The sequence below is a fragment of the Columba livia genome, chromosome 2 (genome assembly GCF_036013475.1).
Source record: "Columba livia isolate bColLiv1 breed racing homer chromosome 2, bColLiv1.pat.W.v2, whole genome shotgun sequence".
NCBI lineage: Eukaryota > Metazoa > Chordata > Aves > Columbiformes > Columbidae > Columba > Columba livia.
The window spans coordinates 125,165,247-125,187,221 of NC_088603.1; the positions used below are offsets into that span (position 1 = coordinate 125,165,247).

General features: G+C 38.2%; 1 long non-coding RNA gene across 5 annotated transcripts in view; it reads right to left on the minus strand.

The window, feature by feature from the left end:
- Positions 1-412: 412 nt before the first annotated feature.
- The window catches only part of LOC135578643 (uncharacterized), a 208,486-nt gene continuing 186,923 nt past the window's right edge, over positions 413-21,975 (minus strand). For all 5 annotated transcript variants that reach the window (XR_010470593.1, XR_010470596.1, XR_010470592.1 and 2 more), the window contains 2 exons: positions 2,982-3,127; positions 413-1,791 (listed from right to left, as the gene is read on the minus strand). This is a non-coding gene — a long non-coding RNA (uncharacterized LOC135578643). The remainder of the gene's footprint in view (positions 1,792-2,981; positions 3,128-21,975) is intronic.

Consider the following 21,975-nt stretch of genomic DNA (forward strand, 5'->3'; position numbering starts at 1 on the left):
AACTAAAAGAAGAAATAGACCAAATGATTACAAATTCTTAATAGAAAATTTGTATTTTTTCCAACTGAGAATAAAGCCTTAGCATATCTTATAAAAAAAGTTAAATTGAATGTCACTACAAGTGAAGTTTTTTTTTTTTTTTTTTTAAGAATAAACACTGATTTGGAAGCTACAGAATAACAGATGTGCTTGTGTTCATGGGTTGTTTTGAAAGCCTGCCCTTTTGGTGCTTCCCGAAGTATCCATGTTTTCAGCATGTTCTTCATTTCGACATGCAAGGCAAGCCCTCCTTTCCGGAGCAGCTCTGTGGCTGCTGTGATTTGGGACACACCACTGCAGGGTGAGTTGGAAGGTTCAGAAGTGTTGCATGAAGTGCAGGCACCACTGTAACCTGAATAAAAAGCAGACTCAGTTATTGTTGACAGATGATTTTATTATGCAGATAATGGATTCAATTAATAAGAAACAGTTATAACAGAAAGTGACTGCCATTTCATTAAGCAGGACAAGTCCAGAACCAGCAAATACTCTGGCTGTAGCTGCTGCCTGAATCTTCTGAAGTCTGAAACCTCCCTGTTCTTGCACAAAGGACTTGCCTTGTCCTAAACTGTGTTTTATCCAGAAGTCTCAGATAGATTTTAAGGTCTGTCAGAGCACCCCTCCTCTTATTATTCTATTTTCATCTCTTTCATCGTATTCCAAATGCACTTAAGATGTTAACCTGCTATTAATATATTATGAGCTTAAGAGAGCTGAAATGAAAAAGTTCTGCTTTTCTAGTGATAATCAGAGCAAACCAACATGTCAATATTTCTTTGTGTATTGGTACCTGTTACAATACCAGACCTATTATGTCATACCTGTAGAAACCAGTCCTGCAAAGGGCTTGGACTCACAAGTCATTGACCTTCAGGTATATCTCAAAGGAGGATCCTCTGTTTCCCAAGGGCACACAGATATCAGATACCAGCTATGTGATGAACTCTTAGGAAAAGTGGAAGAGTGATCCCTGACTGTAAAACAAATTGTCATTAACCTGCTCTTGCATTAAAACAGAATTAAGGTTATAGTGCATCTGTGATCACATTTTCCATGTTTTCTGTGATCTCCCAGTGAAAACAATAAAATAAGCATTTTAGGAAAGTGCATCTTTATCTAGGATCTTTTCAGCACTGTATACTCTTCTTGTCTTAGTATTTCTTGGGAAGATCAGTTGACCTAGACCTCTCATTTTATTCAATTTATTCCACACAGCCTAAAAGGATGGTCTTAGAAAGCTGCTTTAGCTTTTAAAGTTGCAGAGGTCTTGATGTCTGATATTGTACATAAGAGCAGCTACACCTAGAACTGATGATATGTAAGAATGTGAATCACCAAGTAGTTTGAACAGATGTTCTGGGGAATTAAAGATTACAAGCTTGGTGTCAGAAATTAAAGACAAATTGTTTATCTATGCCTTACAAACTGATGGCTGGGGAGCCACTATCTGCTCATGGACAGTTCTCTCTCTGTTTGCAGACTGGGGAATATAGAGGAGGAGACGCAGCTGGACCACTACAAAAGGGCCAAAGCGAGGTCTAGAACTCAAAAGAACAAATTTATTCAGGTAAATGCTGTACAGTTTACACAGATGGAATTCTCATATTTTTTTAGAGCTTGAAGATGTCCCTCAGAGACACAGACATTTTCTTGTGTGCCCTGAAATGATGCTTCGATGAGATTCTCCAGTCTGCATGGAAAGCGCTCATGTATGATGGTAGCAAGCAGCAACTTGTGCAAGCACTTTACACCCTGGAAATTAGAGTAGGTTGTTGGAGGCTGTGATGGAGGAAGTTATTTATAAGCTTTATTTTAAACCTCTTGTGTGCTGACTGTTACTTTAACCCCCACTCACAAGGCTGGATAGAAAAAAATTGATGATGTTTTCTGCAGATCATGTTTAAAAAAGAAAGAACGAAATTCCTAACGAAGTTTCTAGTTGGCTTATTATCACTGTAGAAATATCCATCTTGTCCTTTGATATGGCTCATTTCAAATAATAAATAGATGCTTTTCTCTGGAGATCAAGTCAATACACCTTTTCCTTTAGCTGTACAATTAAAAAAATTGTCATGCTATAAGAGTTGCAGCTTTCCTAACTTTCCACAGCCCTGGCAGATATGGATTGTGCACATATCATTATTTGCATGAATGTAATCCAGGAAATGTAGTATCTGACTAGTGTTTCTTGCTGAATGTGTCCCATGTACATACTATTTAAATATGTGACTTGTTTCTAGGATTAATCCGATCCTAACAATATTTGTTTGTGTAGTTCTGTGAAGGAGTAAAACATGGCTTGAGAGGTGAAAAAGAATAAATCCAGAATTAAAAATCCAGGAGGGCTCCATGAGAAATCTCCGTCCTGACCCAGACAGCAGTAGGGCCTTCAGTCATTTCCCAATGGAACAAGTGTGTGTGCAGAGTGTTTCTGGGAAAGGTGATACATGCTGCTGAGTAATTTTGCTGCGGACCACCAACACCTCCAAAGTAGGAGTCCTCTGAGATGGTCTCTGGTCCTGTTCTCACTCACTCTGCTGCCTGTGGTAGATTATCTACCAATGAAAGGAAAAAACACCATTTGGGTTTTCTTCCTGAGTAACAGCCTCATGTTCTGGGTCTCAGCTCGGTATTTTTGGTAGTCAGTGGGTCTTTTTCAGAACTACTGTTCCTAGATTCAGGTGGTTTCATGGACAGCTAAACTTTCATTTTATAGGTTACTAGCTTTTCTGGTTCTAAAAAGAACAAACTGAATCTAGAAGTTAAAAAATACCACAAGGCAAGAAATCTTTCATTTAAACAATTTTTACTGCTTCCAACGTTGTGTGTTAGAAATCCTCTTTTATTCGGAAAAATTAATATCCAGCATAGCTGTGGCTGTAGCTAAGATTATAAAAACTCAAATAATTTTGAACATCAGTCTAACCCCCTTTCATACAAACCTGTCAATTAATGGACTGTAAAGATGCACAGTTGTTTCATGAAGAATATGTCAAATGCAACTTAAATCTTTCACAGAAATGAGAACATCTCCAATTACTTTTCATGTAGCTTCTCTGTGATGATCAGTAAACACCCCTTAAGAAAGCTGCAAACAAAAATAAAGATTATTTTTTGCCACAAACTGTAATTACTTTAATTATAGGATAATTATATAAATAATGCATTTGAACGCAGCTTTCATTTTTTTCTTTGTTTTCTAAATATTATCATCTTTCCATATTCTGTGATGTGTAAACAGGAAATATTTAAGTTTAGATGAAGAGCAGGTGAACTGCCTGAAATACAAACTGAGACAATCAAATAATGATTAAGCTATTGAAAACTACCCAACTAACAGATAATTTTTAAGTGGGCAGATGTGCTTAGTCATTATAACTTAAAAAACTGAAAATATATCTGAATTAAGTTCCAAAACTCCCGTATATTAACAGAACTGGTCTATCATTTACAACCACACCAGAAAGTTCTGTACAGAGTTAGAAATTAAGATTTTACTTCCAAAGTGTCAATCAAATGGTAAAAAACTTCCAGAGATATTCCTTAGAGAAATTATTTGGGATTATATTACTATAAATACACATTTCTATAAATGAACTGTTTCTTTATCCAAAGGACAAGGAAAAAACAAATATCAATGCCCACCTAATGAAAGTGGATACAGATTTTTGTGTGTCTGTGTTTATATACTCCATTCTTGACCTTGACTATTACAGGTCTGTTTACCACCTAGTATGTTAGATGTGCAAGTATCACATCTGAAAGTCATGGTCCTTTACATCATTATAACAGGTAAATTCACTTGCATGGCACTTAAGTGGATAAATCCACAGGTTTAGTTTCACAGGCCTAATAGTGATTGATAGGTGAATTCCATACCATCTAAATAAGAAACAGAAAAACTTTGCTTGCCTGCATCTAGCTGCAACTATCCTACAAGTTCAATGTACAACAAAAATGCCATTTACTCCTGTTTCAGTCTCTCTTGTATAACACAGTAAATCCTCAGATGCCTCTAATGCAGTGATGCCAAAATTCCCTGTAATCATTTCCCATCAGTACTTAAACTGCTGCTATTCTTCAAGATTTTGAGATGAGTTCTCATCAACTGTTATGAAAAATCAAGCTGCTTGTGTAGTTTACTAAATATCATTGTGCTTTCCTAACAAGTTAGAAAATTCTGATCAGTGCTAAACCATATGAAAAATTAACGTAATGACTGAGTTAATTTAGCTAGTAAGTGGCAGTTAACATCACTAGAATTGTTATAGGACAGTCCTCATGCTATCTTGTCCTTTAATGGCATGAGAAATATTTTATAGCGTAGCTGTAAACATTGCATACATGTATCTGTTGATCATCATTTCTAAACTGAGAAAACTCAGTTTTATTACTGTTCTCAGTATCTGTATGAGCTATAGGCATATATGCTTTTGGATCCATTTTTTGTGAGCTCAATCCTATCCTAGAAGCAAAGTTTACACTGAGGTAATATCACTTGAAGTCCTATATGCATGTTTTACAGAGCAATTGGCAGAGAAATCACTTTCAAAGTGATAAACTCACAAGTCACATGCAAAAGGAAAAGATTCCAGCTCCAATTCTGAGCCATAAATGATGACTTATCATTTATTACCAATATTTGGAAATCTGAATACCAAAATGTATTCCTTCCTGTTATCTGTTTTGTTAGTGCTCCTTTGGATTCACAGGCGTCAGTTTCTCCGCAAATCTCTGCAGAGGTCACAGTTAGATCCCACAGTGACAAATATTTAATGTATGCTTTAGAACTGACAGCAGACCTCAAGCAGGTCTTCCTTCAGTGCACAAATGAGGGGGATTTCTTTGCATGCAGATGGAAGCTGTTCACTCATGTTTTTATGGGGAAAAGTCTGTCATACGCCAGACGTGCCTTTGTGGTTCATTTAATGTGACCTGTTGCTAAGACCCTTAACATTTGAGTGTAATCAGACTGATTTTACTTACTTCTCGTTTTATGGAAACATGTTTCCTTGTATGTGTGTCTCATATTAAAATGCAGAATGGGCCAAGCATCAGCCTTGGCCTTTTGGAATGTGCTCAATTACTGAAGGCACTGGTTTATACTTTGTGGCATAGTTGGAACAAAGAAACATAATTATTTGTCCAGCAGAGGAGTCAAACACCTGTCACTGCCCTCTGCTGCTCTGAGTGTACAGCTACCCACACTTCAGTACTTGCACACTGCAGTTTTACCACCAATATACAACACAAACAGCAAAAGAACAAAACCATTGCAACAGTAACAAGAATCTCTTCAGTGGCCGAGATCTTTTCACGATTCTGAGTCAAAAGCACAGAGCAACAAGTATCATAAAGACAGAACTAAGGGCAAGAGAGACCTATTTACATTTAATAGGACTTTGCAGACTTCCTTGGCCTGATCTCAGTGACACAGTGTGCTAATGATGTCATGTCGCTGATTTCAAAGGAGTTTCGCTTTCATCTAGAGCTAGCCAGTACAAGCTCTGAAATCGCCAGATTATACCACTATTTATCAGGAAAATTCTTTTTCTGAATGTCTGAGTTTGTCTCTTCGGGCATAGCTAACCCATATGTAGTCACAGCATTTCAGATTTTCCTGGGAGCACAAATATGAGGTTAAAGAACTGAAGGAGAGCTTTTATACCTTCTTAAAATGTATGTTTTAGCATATAACGAGGAAGTGTCCCCATGTATGGCTTTTCTCATCATAAACTGTGTATTTTCATTTCCACTCTTGCTGTTTTTATTCACCTCTCCATTGTTAGACAATTAAGTGTTAGAAGCTGTTAATACGTTAAAAAATTCATCCTATTTCACGGCTTTCTTTCCAGTCTTGTTCCACTATTTTGATGTGAAAACATGGATAGAAACACTTAGTAAAACAAAAGGCAAATAAAATATCAGAAGTAGGACATTTGTAGACAATCTTCAAAATTAATTGCCATATGAATTAAAGAATTCAAACCACTAACATGCTGTAACTTCTAAGGGTTTTTTTCTTGTATATATAGGAATATTTGTGTTACTTTAAAAGATGTGTGTGTATGAAGCATTTCAAATAAAAGGCATCAAAATCATGCTCTAAATGTCTTTTTGATCTCTCTTACATGCATGGTATCATCTGCTACATGAAATTAGGAAAGCTAGGAGAATAAGCAGTTTCTTTTAACAGGAAAAGATGGCGATTTCTCCAACAAATAGCTCTGTGTGGTGGCAATACAGCTCAGAGAGAGGGAAAAATTGAAGGGAATTATACTGCAGAATCAGCATCTTCTCCAACCTCTATGGGAAAGAGTTGTCCATTAGACCAGTTATTCTGACTGGTTTTGACAGATGCAATATATGTCGATGCCAAGGATTTTTTTTTTTTTTTTTTTTAAGATTTAAGTAACAGATGCATTGAGTTTATGATTTGCATAACTTTACTTAGAGTTACTGTCTTGTTCTTTAAAGGGCACCTATTACATTGCAAATGTAGTGTAACATGCACTATACATGGCTTATAACTATAAGTAAGTATGCTGCTGTTTGTTTTTTCTTTGAAGTTCCAAGAAGCTATGTAAAGTCATCAGTATTGTACTGCAAAAATGTCTAATGAATTACTGTGGAAAATGTGTGTTCACATAAATATTACAATAGTGCTATATATTCACATGTAGAACAAGAGGCTTTTCAGCAGGATATTAGTAGGCATCATGCAATGATAACAGCAGGTGTTCTCCTCCTCTGACTCTAAATTTTATTATGTTTACGGTTTCTTATTCCTACAGGTCTCTATATATGACATAAAAATAAGAATGCTCTCTCTAATAACAGCACAATCTGTCTGGACAATCCTAAAAGCTCTTGTTTTTTCCTACTCCAGCAATTCTGAGTTAACTAGACCTGGCTGATTCAGAGTCATCTCTGGATTTACCAGTTGGAATTAGAATCTCAGGACATCTCAATGTAGTTACTACAGAAAAGGAACAGCACGATGAACCATGATCAGCTTCCTCAATAAAAAAAAATAAATTTAATTGGTTGAAACCTTATCTTCCCATGGTCATTTTTAGTAAATTGAATTACATTAAATTTAAATTGGGACTACAAAAATCAGGTAATTTAGAGATTGTGGTAGTGTCCCAGAGAGTACCAAAGTAAACCCTGTGTCTTTGTATTTTGCTCATTCTTTTCAGAACATCTTTAAATTTAACACCTTTTTTTTCATATGTAGTAGCTAATTTGGTCATGTCTTACTGGAGGCTAATTTGGAGTAGATAGTCCATTTGATACCTTAATTCATCATATAATGGATGTCCATCAGATCTGGGAATTTTGCTCTTTCAAATCACTGAGACATACAGTTTTGAAATATAGTTAGAGGGTAATAAAATTATTATTTACTTTGAATTCATACAAAAATTGACAATTTAAAAATGCTACTAGAACTACGATAAGGTCAGATTCTTGGTCCTAACAATGCCTGTTTGCATAGTTTTATCAACAAAACAGAGTTTCTGCTAAAATAGTATAAAAATTTCAAAAGGTGAGACCCAGAATGAAATTCATGGGAACAAGAAGGTACAAAGAAAACAAGCTGAGGAAACATTAACTAGCAAGTTGCCTTAATAAAACACATAGAAGCTAATCCTTCTCCCACTAAAGACAGTGGCAATTCTACAGACAACTGCAATTGCCCAGTTCACTCTGATAACACACACGAAAATAGTATTTAAAGAAAGGGGAATGTGACACTTAAGCTTAGTATTTTATGTCAAAACAGTCATTTATCAGTGCTATTAGGACCCTTAAATTAAATTGGCTTTTGGTTGATGACTCATTCACAAACTGCTCTTGATTTGTGTCAATACATTAGTATTGTATGTCTTTCATGGCTTGTTCAGCTGAATGATTTTTAGTCACTATGCTGTTCATGAAATGCTCATTTTGATTAATCATTATTTGTGGAATGTTATTGGTCATACAGTATATTTTCTGCCTCTTGATTAGCTGACTGAAACTTTAACAAAAGATAATGAGTTATGACTAACAAATAATGAACAGTGAGTAATGAACAATGTATCTCAGGTGCAAATTTGGAGAATATTGGTGATTCATAGACACTGTTTTGAATACTGGGCCACAAATATTTGGAAATATCTTCTGTCATGGTGGCAAGAACAACAAAAAGATTATGGTCATTCATTTGTGTCTCTATTGTAAATATATTTCTTCCATCATTTCACCAGCTCTAACTCTGAAGTAGACACATAAGGTAATGCAACCTCTTTAAAAGAGGTACAGGAGCTTAAATTGAGAAGTGATTCCAAATAAACTGCTGAATTAATCAAACTGTAGAATCACAGAATCATAGAATACCAGGTTAGAAGGGACCACAAGGATCATCTGGTCCAACATTTCTTGGTAAAAGCACAGTCTAGGCAAGATGGCCCCCTCACTCTGTCCAGCTGAATCTTAAGAGTGTTCCATGTTGGGGAATCCACCACTTCCCTGGGGAGATTATTCCAATGTCTGATTGTTCTCATTGTGAAAACTTTCCCTGTTGTCTGGTCAGAATGTCCTCAGGAGTAACTTGTACCCATTACTCCTCATCTTTAACACATGACTCCTTGTAAAAAGGGGATCTCCATGTTCTTTACAGCCACCCTTTAAATACCAGAACATGGTGATAAGGTGTCCCCTAAACCACATTTTCTCAAGGCTGAACAAACCCAGCCTTTCCTTATGTGGTGGCTTCCCAGTCCTTTGATCATCTTTGTGACCCTTCTCTGGACCTTCTCCAGCCTGTCCACATCATTTTTGTATAGCAGGGACCAAACCTGAACACAGTATTCCAGGTGTGGCTTGACAAGCACTGAGGAGAGTGGGATGACTTCTTTGTCTCTGCTGGTGATGCCCTTGCTGATGCAGCCCAGCATTCCAATCCCTTTCTTTGACACAGCGTCACACTTGTCACTCATTTTGAGTTTGTTGTCCAACAGGACCCCAGGTCCTTTTCCACAGAGCTGGGTAGATCCCAAGCTGTGCTGCACTTCTGGACTATGTTTTCCTGGGTGCAAGACCTTACGCTTGTACTTGTTGAACTTCATGAGGTTTTTGTTAGGCCACTCTTCCAGCCTATTCAGGTTCCTGCAGGGTGGGTCTCCCTTCTGAAATGTACACTTCCCCATTTAGTTTGGTGCCATCAGCAAACTTCATCACAGTATACCTGATCTCATCATTCAGATCACTTATGAAGATCCTAAACAGTGTTTGGCCCAATATTGATCCCTGGGAGGCCCCACTTGTGGCAGGTTGCCCATTTGAAAAGGAGCCATTTAGCACCACTGTCTGGGTACAGCCATTCAACCAGTTCCCCACCCACCACACAGACCACTTGTCTAGACCATAACACATCTGCTTCCCTAGGAGGAGGCTGTGGGAAAATGTGCTGATAGCCTCCAAGAAATCCAGGTGGACAATGTCCACCACTCACACACCATTGATGGAACAGGCTACTTTGTCTTAGAATGTGATCAGGTTTGCCAAGTACAACTTGCACTGGTGAATCCGTGCTGGTTTTTACCGGTCATGTACTTCAACTGACTTGTGATAGCTCCCAGGAAGATTTGTTCCATAACCTTCCCAGGGACTGAAGTATGTCTGGTGTGCCTATAATTTCCTGGACTGACTAAATTGTTTAGGTTGGAGAAGACCTTTAATATCATCAAATCCAACCGTTAACCTAGAACTGCCAAGTCTACTATTAAACCATGTCCCTAAGTGCCACATCTATACATCTTTTAAACACCTCCAGAAATAGTGATTCAAACCACCTCCCTGGGCAGCCTCTTCCAATGTGTGACAACCCTTTCTGTGAGGAAATTTTTCCTAATATCCAATCTAAACCTCCCCCGGTGCAACCTGTGGTTATTTCCTCTTGTCTTGTCACGTGTTACTTGGGAGAACAGACCTACATCCACTTTGCTACAACCTCCTTTCAGGTAGTGATAAAGTCTTTCCTCTGCCTCGTTTTCTCCAGGCTAAATAACCACAGTTCCCTTAGACATTCCTCGTCAGTCTTTTGCTCCAGACCCCTCACCAGGTTTGTTGCTCTTCTTTGAACTTTCTCTATCACTTTGATGTCTTTCTTGTTGTGAGGGGCCCAAAACTGAACACAGTACTCAAGGTGCAGCCTCACCAGTGCAGAGTACAGGAGGACAATCACTTCCCTCGTCCTGCTGGCCACAATTTCTGATACAAGTCAGAATACTGTTTGCCTTTTTGGCCACCTGGGCACACTGCTGTTTCATGTTCAGCTGGCTGTTGACCAGCATCTCCAAGTCCTTTTCCACCAGCCAGCTTTCCCGCCACTTTTCTCCAAGCCTGTAACATTGTATCGGGTTGTTGTGACCTAAGTGCAGGACCTGGCACTTAGCCTTGAACCTTAGACAGTTGGCCTCAGCCCATTGATCCATCCAGTCCAGACCCTCTTGTAGAGCTTTCCAACCATTGTGCAGATCAACACTCAAACTTACTGAGGGTGCATGCAATTGCCTCGTTCAGATCATTGTTAAAGATGTTAAACAGAACTGGTCCCAACACTGAGCCCTGGGGAACACCACTTGTGACTGATGCCGACTGGATTTAACTTCATTCACCACAACTCTTTGGCCCTGGCCAGCCAGCCAGTTTTTCACCCAAAGAAATACACTCCCATCCAAGCCATGAGCAGCCAGATTCTAAGGAGAATGCTGTGGGAAACAGTGTCAAAGGCTTTGCTAAAGTCTAGGTAGACATCATCCACAGCCTTTCCCTCATCTGCTAAGCAGGTCACCTTGTCATGGAAGGTGATCAAGTTAGTCAAGCAGGACCAGCCTTTCATAAACCTATGGTGACTGGGCCTGATCATCTGATTGTCCTGTACATGCCACATGATGTCACTCAGGACTATCTGTTCCATAACATTCCACAGCACTGAGGTCAGACTGACAGGCCTGTGGTTCCCTGGATTCTTCTTCTGGTCCTTCTTGTAGAAAAATGTCACATTTGCTAACCTCCAGTCAACTGAGACCTCTCTGGTTCATCAGGATTGCTGATAAATAACTGAAAGTGGCTTGGTGAGCACCTCCACCAGCTCCCTCAGTACTCTTGGTTGGATCTCATCCAGCCCCATACATTTTGTGTGTCTAAGTGGTGTAGCAGGTTGTTAGCCATTTCCCCTTGTATTATTGGGGCTTCATTGTGTTCCCCATCCCTGTCTTCTGGCTCAGGATGCTGAGTATCTGGATGACAACTGGTCTTACTCTGAAAGGCCGACACAAAGAAGGCATTTAGTACCTCAGGCTTTTCCTCATCCTTTGTCACTATGGTTCCCACTGCATCAACTACAGGATGGCAATTCTCTGTAGCCCTCCTTTTGTTGCTAATGTATTGATAGAAATATTTTTGATTGTCTTTTATGGTGGTAGCCAGATTAAGTTCTAGATGGGCTTTGGTGTCTCTAATTTTCTTCCTGCATAACTTCACAACATCCTAGTAGTCCTCCTGAGTTGCCTGCCTCTTCTTCTAAAGGTCATAAACTCTCCTTTTTTTTCCCCCCGAGTTCCAGCCACGACAGTCTTCTTCCCCACCAGCTTGTCTTTTGGCACATGGGGACAACCTGCTCCTGCGCCACTAAGATTTCTTCTTGAAGAATGTCCAGCCTTCCTGGACTCCTTTGCCCTTCAGGACTGCCTCCCAAGGGACTCTTTCAACCAGCCACCTGATTGAATTGATCCTGAGTATCCCTCTTAATTGGTTCTTTTCCATCTGAAGTCTCCATAATTATTCATTATTGAGTCTCAATAAAAAACAAACTTCCACCTGGGAATAAAATAAAATATCAAATTTTTAAATGTCATAGAACAGGTTAGTTTTTAACAACTGGTTTTTAGCTGCTGGATTGACTTTAGTCTTCTCAAATCATATCAGTGACATCCTGGTATGTTTGCAGTAAATACAGAATAAAGTCCTCTCTTTGCTACAGTAGTTAGCTGCTTGCAAAACCTAATTAAGGCTTCATACTCCTTAACCATTAACATTATTCCTTTAATAAGCATTAGATTAAGCAGACATATGTGTCATATATCATCAGGAAATCAAGCACAGAAGGTCAGGACTTCTATGACTTTCTGTGACATTTGAATTACAAAGACTAAATCCTGCACACCAAGTTATTCTACCTGGTTTTTAGGAACAAACAAATCCAAGAAATCCGAAAATAAACTTGATAGGTTGTCTTCTATTAAGGCTGAAATAAGAGAAGGATTAACTTCTACTGAAAATAACCCTAACTTGAACACTATGTTCCCTTACAGGACCAACAGGAGGAACAGATGCAGAACTTGCTTTGGTTTCATCAAATTCTTTAGTCAGCAGTGAAATTCCTTCTGTTTCTAAGCAGCCATCATGAAAGATGCTATAAATAGTGTTTTTACCTATATTTTCTGTTTATTTATTTATTATTTTTATTTATTTTACCCCATGGCTGCTACTCTGAAATCTCTTGGTTATAAGCCAAAAGAAACCTTGAAGCACACATTGAGAAATCTCACTCATTGGAGTGGGAGCAGCGTTCTCTTATTTAAGAGCTGAATTTGGATAGCTCTGCTGCCGGAGTCAAGTCAGCATTTAAAACAAACCCTTATAATGGCTGCACTTTCTGTGCTGGGCTTTGTTTAGTCAGGTAGATTTCATTCCTGCTCTTCACTTTCTCTGATATTTAAAATGGCTCCTAGGAGGATGAAACAGCTTTTCTTTTCATATAGAAAGTTAATACAAACACTAGATAACTTTCAGACACTTCAAAGGAAGATGATAAAAATGCTTTGCAGACATAGACTGCATTTCCTCATCTCTATGATGAACAGACAGGCTTAAGAAATTTTGGCTGAAAAAGGCCAACTGAATTTTCAGAAAGCATTTTGTGTTCAGTTCAGTGCTGGAAAAAATGAGAATGGACATTTTTCTAATCTTAGGATCAAAGTGAATATCCTACTGTTTCTGAAATTTAACCCTGGAATTCAATGAATATAAATACAAGTGGTGAAATACTGAAATTTCAAAGCAAAATGGAATGGAGCTTTCTTTATCTAATTTAAAAATGACAAATTTATATATATATGTATGTATATATATATGTATATATATATATGTATGTATATATATGTGTGTGTGTATATATATATATATATTTATATATATATATATTTGGCACAATCATGCCGTTCCTAAACAAGGAAAATGAAAATCCAGCATGATCCATTATTTTGGCGTTTAACCAAAGCACCTGCTTCACTTGCATCCCTCATTATAGAATTTATTATTCAGTTTCTTAGACCCACTGTCATATCATGGCAACTATTTTGCATTTATCAGCAAGGTACATTTAATAGTATTTTTCTAAAACAGTCAAAGATTAACACTCTTCAGCCAGCATAAAGAAATCAACTCTTAGGATGAGTCAATACAAAGAGTTGACTATAATTATTTGATGACTCAATATGTGACTTGGGTTAACCTGCTTTTTCTAAAACAGAAGTTTCTGTGGCAAGCAGGAGCAAAGAAATTTAGAAAGCAAAGTGAGACACCTAATGTAGTTCTTCAGTACCTGGAAATCAGGACAATTTTGGAGCCACATTATAGTTTGAGAGCCATCCACTTGCCACATGCAGCCTGAGTGTCCTCACCATGCCAGAAGCTTTTTGCCCTGAATAACCTTATGGCCAAGGACCTGTAGATAGGGACAAAGTAGATCCTGACACTTCTTTTTCCTTATAGCTTTCAGCTAATCTGAAATTACAAATTATGCTTATTTGGCCTCATTTTCATTTTCTGAACTGCGTTCCTCTTTTCTTAAGCCTTCACACAGATCCAGGCACCCAAGAGGAGGAGAAATGTCTGGGAAGAAACCTTGAGAAAACATGAACCACCATTGTTTCCTTCATTCTGCAAAAAGATGCTCTTTTCTGGCAAACTCTGGGAACAGTAAAGACATGTCTGCATTTAGGTCTCTGTGTTATTTATGCAAAAAAATGCTGCTGAATAGCTGTAAAATAGATAAATCATAACCATTTTTACAGCTCTACCCGGTGTCCCACACAGAAGGGAAGGTGCAAATCGCACAGACGGAGGAGCTCTCTGCTGCAATATGCTTTGCAAAGAGGAGATGTAAAAGAAAGGTGGTATAGCTGGAACTCACATCCCTTTGTTTCTGAAAAAACAGAAGACAAAAACATTGCAAAAGCAATTCCACTGTGATTTTTGCTACCATGAGGGAGGACACATGAGCAGTCCTTGCAGCTGGGCTTTCACTATGAGTTTTACCATCTACAGAGGTGAGAAAAACTCTCTATCACTTGTATTTCTCCCTTCTCTCTCCAGGCATTTTTTGATATTTTTTTTTCAGTTTTAACATTTTAACACTAATTTTCTCATGCAGAAGAGTTATTATAACCCATTTTATTAATATCATTAATTACTTAACTAAATTAAGGTGTGATCCTTATACACGCAAATAAAGTGTATTTTATGGTACAAGCTCTCACAGTCACACAGGCCCCAACATATATAGCTTATGTTAACAGCCATGGTCATTACCTGCTTAACCATCTCACAGATTAAGGGAAAGTAGATTCCTGAATGTCACAGAAAGATCCTCCAAAATGCTGGTTTGCAGTGACACAAGAACCCTTGGAGCTCTGACCGCTCGTGGAGTAGTTTTTGCTGTGAGGCCAGTAGTGGTGACCCTTCTGACACACAGAAAACTGTGAATGAAGGTGTCGAAGTAATTTCAGCTGCTTTGTTTTTCTTCCATCAGCTTTCCATGTATGTATTCTTAAATACACATATACGTATTTGCATGCATATCTCTCATCATACATACCTGTGTATTCATGCATGGGCATGTGTTTATGTTTATAATATATCTAAACCCTCACATTATGTATTCATAATCAACTGTGACCGTTAGGCTAATTCAAAGAACAAAGCTTTCACTCAGATTCTGGTTTAACAACTCCTAATGATATATTCATGCATAAATCATTAGATAAAGTAATAACTAAATCTTATTTTCAAATACACATCTCTCTGCATCATCTTTAAAAAAGTATTATTTTTAAAACCCTGGTATAAGTATTATTTTCTTATACTACCTTGGTTGGCAGTGTGTGTGAAACTTACTGAATGTAAGTCACGCTGGTGGTATTGAATGCGTTTGCTCCCATATATTTCAGATGTTACAGGGTCCTGCGCTTGACAAATATTTGAGCTGGAGGCCATGTAGCAATTTCAGATACTAAGGCTCCAAGGCAAATAATTAGGAAAATATACTAGACTGAGGAAACCGAGTTGAAAAACTTGATTTGAGTGATAGTGGATGAAGAATAAACAAACAAGAGGCTGAAGAGCTCTGAGGTCTAATTATGAAGGTTAATTCATACAGACTTTCTGCCTCTGGCTAAATTGTGGTATGAGGGAACAACTCCCAGCTCACAGGTCCTGCTCTGTACTTCAACTGCATCTCAGATCCAGCTCGGGATGAGTCTAATTTGTGCCCTGTTCTCCCTGTGCTGCTCTTCTGTAGGAGGAATACTGAAAAATGTAAAATGATCACAGAAAAATCTAGCTTTTTCCTCAGTGTTGCCAAGCTACACCAGCCATGCAACTAATTGTTACTTTCTCTTCTTATATATTTTGGGACAGATTCCTTTATACACAAAGAACTACACAACTGAAGAACTTATCTGAGATTCACACAGGGACATCCTTCCATTTCCATGGTAGCTCTGTGTTTGAGGGTGTTATGGTCTTTTGCTATATTTAAAAAACAAACAAACAAACAAACTGATGTTTTTCACAACAAATCCATGCCCCCACCTGTTTTCCCCCTTGTTTTTTGTGGGTTTTTTTGACAAATAGGTTAGAAAAAAATGTATGTGCCATTCCAAGAATGAGATTAAGGAAAGGGATACTATTATGTCCATTTTCACAGACATGTTGTAAGAATTGTTAACACTTTCATTCTCTGGTGTAAAGTTGTAAAATCCAGCAAAATAAGCTCAAAATTGGTCAAATTATATGCCTTTGAAAAACATACTGTAGGGTGTCTACAGAGGTCCATTTTCTGAAAATTTCCCCTTTAATAAGGTTTAGCGTAGCTGCAAAAGAACTACATACGATCCACACTGTGTATGTTTCATCATCTCAAACCATCTGAACTTTGAAGACCGAAATCTGTAAGACAAAGACTGGGAAAGTCTGTAAAGACCAGCTGAAGTGGACAAAGAACTTGTAAAGCACAGAAGAGAGTGCAGATCAGTAAATAAGTTATTCTGTTCCTGATCAAGCTCACACCATTAACTGACAGATGGTGTCAAGTTCTCAAGTCTTCATACCTTACTTTGCACAGACTGTGTTCCTGAAATACATATACTAAGAATTGCATATGGGGTTTTTTGATGAAAAAGTCTTAAGTTAAAAGAAAATCTATAGTACCTCAGTTTCGTTCAACAACTGGACTCTATCTGTTATGAGGAATTAACTTTTAGCAACAAAACATTTCCATATTATTGTTATGAAATCAAGCTGTAACTGCATGGAATCATATGTCTTCCATAAATAGTATGTTACATCACCTGAGATTAAAGGGCATAAAAGTCCTAGATAAAATAAATTCTAAGTGCTATTTCAACACTCATCAAAGACAGAAATTATATTGGGGTTTGGCCGATAAATTCTTGCTGTTCAGAATCCTTGCCCAGCAAAACATAGAATAATTCTTTCAAGGTTGTGTTGTAGTTAAAAAGAAGCTGCAGCTTACTGAAAAACATATGCCAATACTTAAACTTCATGAAAAATTCTTTCAGAAAAATCTGGCATTTCTGACGTGATGTAATCTGTTCAGTGGCAACACTTGCACAAAGGCAGACAAAATGTACCACAGGCATTTTTATGCTATGCAAAAATAACAAACAAGGTATGTGACTCAACGTACTGAATATGAGCTTTCTGTGAGTGTTACTAACAGGTCAGTAAAGCCTCTGTGGTATTGTGGTATCAGCGAGAATTCAAGAGATAAAAAGCGTGAGATAATATCAGTCTATCATGTTTTTCCAACTCTTGGGTGAAAAAAGTCCTGGCCTACTCATGCCCCCAGAGCTGAAGTTATCAGAATTCTGCTTCTCACCTCCAAGGTCAGGATTAATTTCCTTTTTTCAATACTTTTACCTATGAAGAATGAACTAAATAAATAGAATCGACAGATAAAGTATTTTATGAATAAATTAGGAAGTCTTTCCCTCCTGTCATTGTCACCCCTTGAAGTGACAGATTAGCAGTTGATCTGAAATCTATCAAGTGAATTCTTGAGCTAATGCTTTCCTGGCCTCCCTAGAGAAACCCCTAGATAAATAAAAAACAGCTATAAAAAGACCTTTCCCACAGAAAGCTAAAGATGCTGAATCTTGGAGCTGCAGGTCTCACTCCACCGCACAGACTCAAGCCTTATATAGGCATTTTCTGCTAGGAGCATTAATACTTTTCCTTTCAGAAAAGCAGAAATTGCAAAGCCTGACAGACTCCACAGACCTCCTTATTAGTTGGCACTCACTAAGTTTTAACTAAGATCTAAATCTATGTTGTTTATTCACACAGAACGTGCCTTTGGTCTTTATTGCTAATTAATTCATTGTACAAAGTCATCTGCCTAATGTTTAAAGTTGTTTTACAAACAAGAGGTTCAAAGTTGAAGCTGTGCCTTCATCTTCAGTGTACCTAGCTAGGTCTATGTGTTGTGGCACATGTGGAATGTAGCATTGTTCACTGATCTAACACACTCAAAATGTGTAGACACCAGGGAACAAATTAAGGGCAAAATCCTCCTCTCAGATCTGTTGTGCATGGATCAGAGATAAGCAGTATAAATTAGAGCTTTTCTCAGCTGCAGTACAGCAATGTTGTTTCATGAGTTCCCTCTATGCTTCAAAAAGAGGTTATGCTAGTTGTGCAATAACATCGTTCTTGGACCAGGCAAATCTCCAAGGGTGTGTGGTCTGGCCAAAAAAGGACTATTTTATCTTTCAAGTCTATGCTCCCATTAGACATTTGCACATACACACTTCACTGAACATGAGATCGAATCAATACCTGCAGGCCTGCTTGGGAATGAAACATGAGCACTCAATAAAATAAATAAATAAATAAATAAATAAATAAATAAGCGAGCAAGCAAATAAGTAAGTAAGTAAATAAATAAATAAATATGTATACTGTCCCCAGCCTGATGAAGATTCAAATTGCCTCAGAGTGGTTTTACAGGTTTGTACATAGAGCTTGTATATTTTTCTGTTAATTCCCTGCCTTGTGTGCTTATAGAAATTTACTTTTACTCTAATTAAGATAAAATATTAGTCAAGGTTGTTGTGTTTATCCTTCATCAGTACAGCCAGGAGAAAGCCAGTGCATGGCTTAATGATGGATTTTCACCTTCTTATAATGTTCACAGTGGCTGTGAAGTTAGATTTCCATGTGATTAAAAGGAACGTTGTTCTGCATGCTGAACTACACGGGAAGCATATCTGCTGTGGGTCAAAATGTTGTACCATTCTTCACCAGTCACTGAGGAAGGTTCTCATCAAGGTATTGCTACCTGGGAGACAAGGGGCAGCTAGCACTAGTGAGACAAATGCTGTGAGCTTTGCACCTATGATATGTGCAATATGTTTATTTTTGTCATCCAGAATATTGTTTCTCATGTACAATATTGGGAGCGAACAGTCTTGTGTTTTTTCTTTGAAATTAGGTGCTCTGAAACAATTGATTATATTGAATTAATTTCTAGATACGGATCAGTGATTGGTACTCTGCTAGATAGGTGTTCATGGTGTATGTGCCCTAGTAATTTGCTCCATCCTCCAAAAATGGATTTGATTGATTTAGTGCCTAGGTTGTGGGAACAGTGACCACTCCAGTTTCTAAAGAAAATTCTCCAGCTCCTGTGAATGTTAAGAATAGCTGAAAATCAGATTATAAATCCAAGGTCATGTACAAAGTCCAAACAAGGCTCAAAGCTAATGCCTGCTCTAAGTAAAAAAAAATATTTCTGCTTGCTCCATTGAATATTCCTCTTTGAAATCATTGCAACTAGTCTGGATTCCTCCTGGCTTGTAGATGTAGCCAAAATAAATTTGCATCGTAAGACATAGATCCTTGGTATTCAACAAAAACAAAAACAAAAACAAAAACAAAAACAACAACAACAACAACAAAAAGGCAAAACAAAACCCAAAACAAGACAAAGCAAAAGAAACCCAAATACAGTATTTACTTTTAAAATGTCACTATTGTCCTGTTTTGTCAGTAGAAGACTTTTGAATACTGGGGCTGTTGCATTTTTCTCTTTCAGCTTTCAAAAAGCTTTTTTTCTCACTGGGACAAGTGCAGGACTAGATAGTAGTTCGATACCTTTTCATGATAAAATACTCCTTAGCTGAGGACAGAAATATGCCCTTATCTACTGTCGTTGTTTATGAAAGAAATACAACCATCCGGAAAGATAATGTCCTTTGTTTTTCTAAATTGTTTAGTTGAAAAAGAAACTTAGATCCACTGATATACAAATGTCCCATGTTGGCATCTCCCTGCCTAGCTGCCATGCCAAGTTCCTGAAATTACTGAGCCAAAAAAATAAAGGTGGGAGGCAGAGTTTCTGTGAGCGAAGCACAGCACCTCAGATATCATCACAGAGCCTATTCACCAAATTACTGCAGATAAGAGACTTTTCTTTGCATAAAGGGCATTTGTGCTCCTCTCAGAATTGTATTTTTATCCCCAAAGACTGAAAAATAAGATTAGGAGCTCAGTATCTGGTATAGTGAGGAAGGAGACATGGCCTCATTTCACATGCACTTGCTTCTAGAAATGTAAAACTCTGTGTTTTTGCGAACATGCACATAGACATAAGGCAGAAGACTATGGATTTGTCTTTGTCTGCAAACTACCTGGAAGATGGTGATCTTATCTAGCCCAGCCTTATATGTACAAAAGTCATTTCACTCAAAATACGATTTGTAAATGAGTTCTGTAAAGTCAAGCCAGGCATCAATGTCTGAATACTCAGTTCCTCTACATTATTTTTATAACTGGAACCCGACAGAGATTTCTGTAATTTGATATACTAACATTTTCATAAAAAAACAAAACATTTTGAAAATAAGATCTTAACATTGACAAAAATTGCTTATCTAGCCACTGTTGGAATTATAAAAACTCACCAAACCCCCTTCAGTTTGAATGCCAGTAGGTGAAGAAGACAAATTCTAAGTATTTTAACCAGTTTTTAGAGTGTAGAAAACATTTCTAAGGTGTTAGAGGTGCAAATATACAAGTTTCTAAAAAGTAAAATGAGTGAAATCAAAGGGTCTTACTCCTATACTCTCCAGAGTAGCCGCCTTTGTAAGGCAAATAGGATGTGGATCAAAGTTGACCAAAGGAATTATATTTCAATAAATGAAAAACATTTGAGACCGCAAGGAAAACTAGCATAAGAAGGATCGCTCCAAGTCTTTCCCAGTCCCATCAGTTTCAACACAATTAAGGTCTCTGCATTCAGCTTGAGGTCCAACAGGGTCTGCCACAGAAGAAGATCTCTACTCCTGAAGATCAGTTTTGAGGCTTGAGAATAAAGTCAGCTCCAAATTTTGTTCATCCCATTTACAGGAACAGGCTTCCAAAGACAAGAAGCATGCTGATAGATGGTGATCAAGCTTTGGACCAGTGTACAGAAGGAGCATAAAAAGTGAGCAACCATCAACACTAGCAAAATAAGACCCTTAGGAATTTTCTAAAGGTCATAGAAAATTAATAAATATTAATGCACTTATCATGCAGAATCTGAGAAATGTGCTGTTATAACCGAAATATTATTCAAAGACGAGTATTGTAATTAAGGTTTTTCTTTTCCCTAGGCAGTGATAAAGAAATGCTGGGTTTATCCTCAGCCTCAGCCAGCAAGTGCTTTTTTTCCCCCTTAATTCTAATGTGAGTTCTTAATGCAATAACCCTTTCAGATTGAATGAATAGCTAGTTAATTCTTCAAAAGTGTGGCATTCCTGTTGCTAAGCATTTAATTTTCCCCTCTCCTTTTCTCTTACTTCCAGGCGCATTCCTGGGCTACAGCACTTGCTAGTTTGTGTAACCCCATGAAGTCAGAAGGCTTAAGAGCCCCTAGAGTTAATACAAAATGTATGAGCGTGCTGTATCTTGAAATTCCTGCTGTCGGAAGTGCTGGCTTGGAGAGGAGACAGGAAGCCTGAAGGGGAGAGGCAGAGAGAAGTGCCAAAGGAAAAAGAAACGGGGAGAGGCAGGGAAAGAAAAAGGAAAGACAAGACAGTTGAGAGCATAAGGAGCACAGGGGATGGGGAAGACCAAAGATGACTGGAGCAAAGGGCTCAGCCAAGCGCAGAGGTGCTAGCTGTAGGGAGGTGAACCTCACTGAGTGATGCTGACAGCATTCAAAAGGGGCACTCGTAGCCCAGCACTGATATTAATCAGGTGCTGGTCCCCCTTTTCTTCCAGGACATATTGTCTCAGAGAAGGAGGCCGGAGACCACCAGGAGATGGTGCAAAACAACCGCAGGCATCACACAACTTTATGCTCTAGGGCCAGGCTGGCACCAAGTCGCACACAGGAGTCTGTTCCTCCCACACCCAGCCCATGCTCAGAGGCATCAGTCATGCACATGAGACAGGCTGTAGGCCATATATAGGAGACAAACCTACTGACACAAAAAACATCAGCATCACAGCTGTATCGAACTGTCCCATTTTGAATGACAATGAGGACAGACAGGTGCTTATGGCTCTCTGCTTTAAGTCTGGACAAAATCA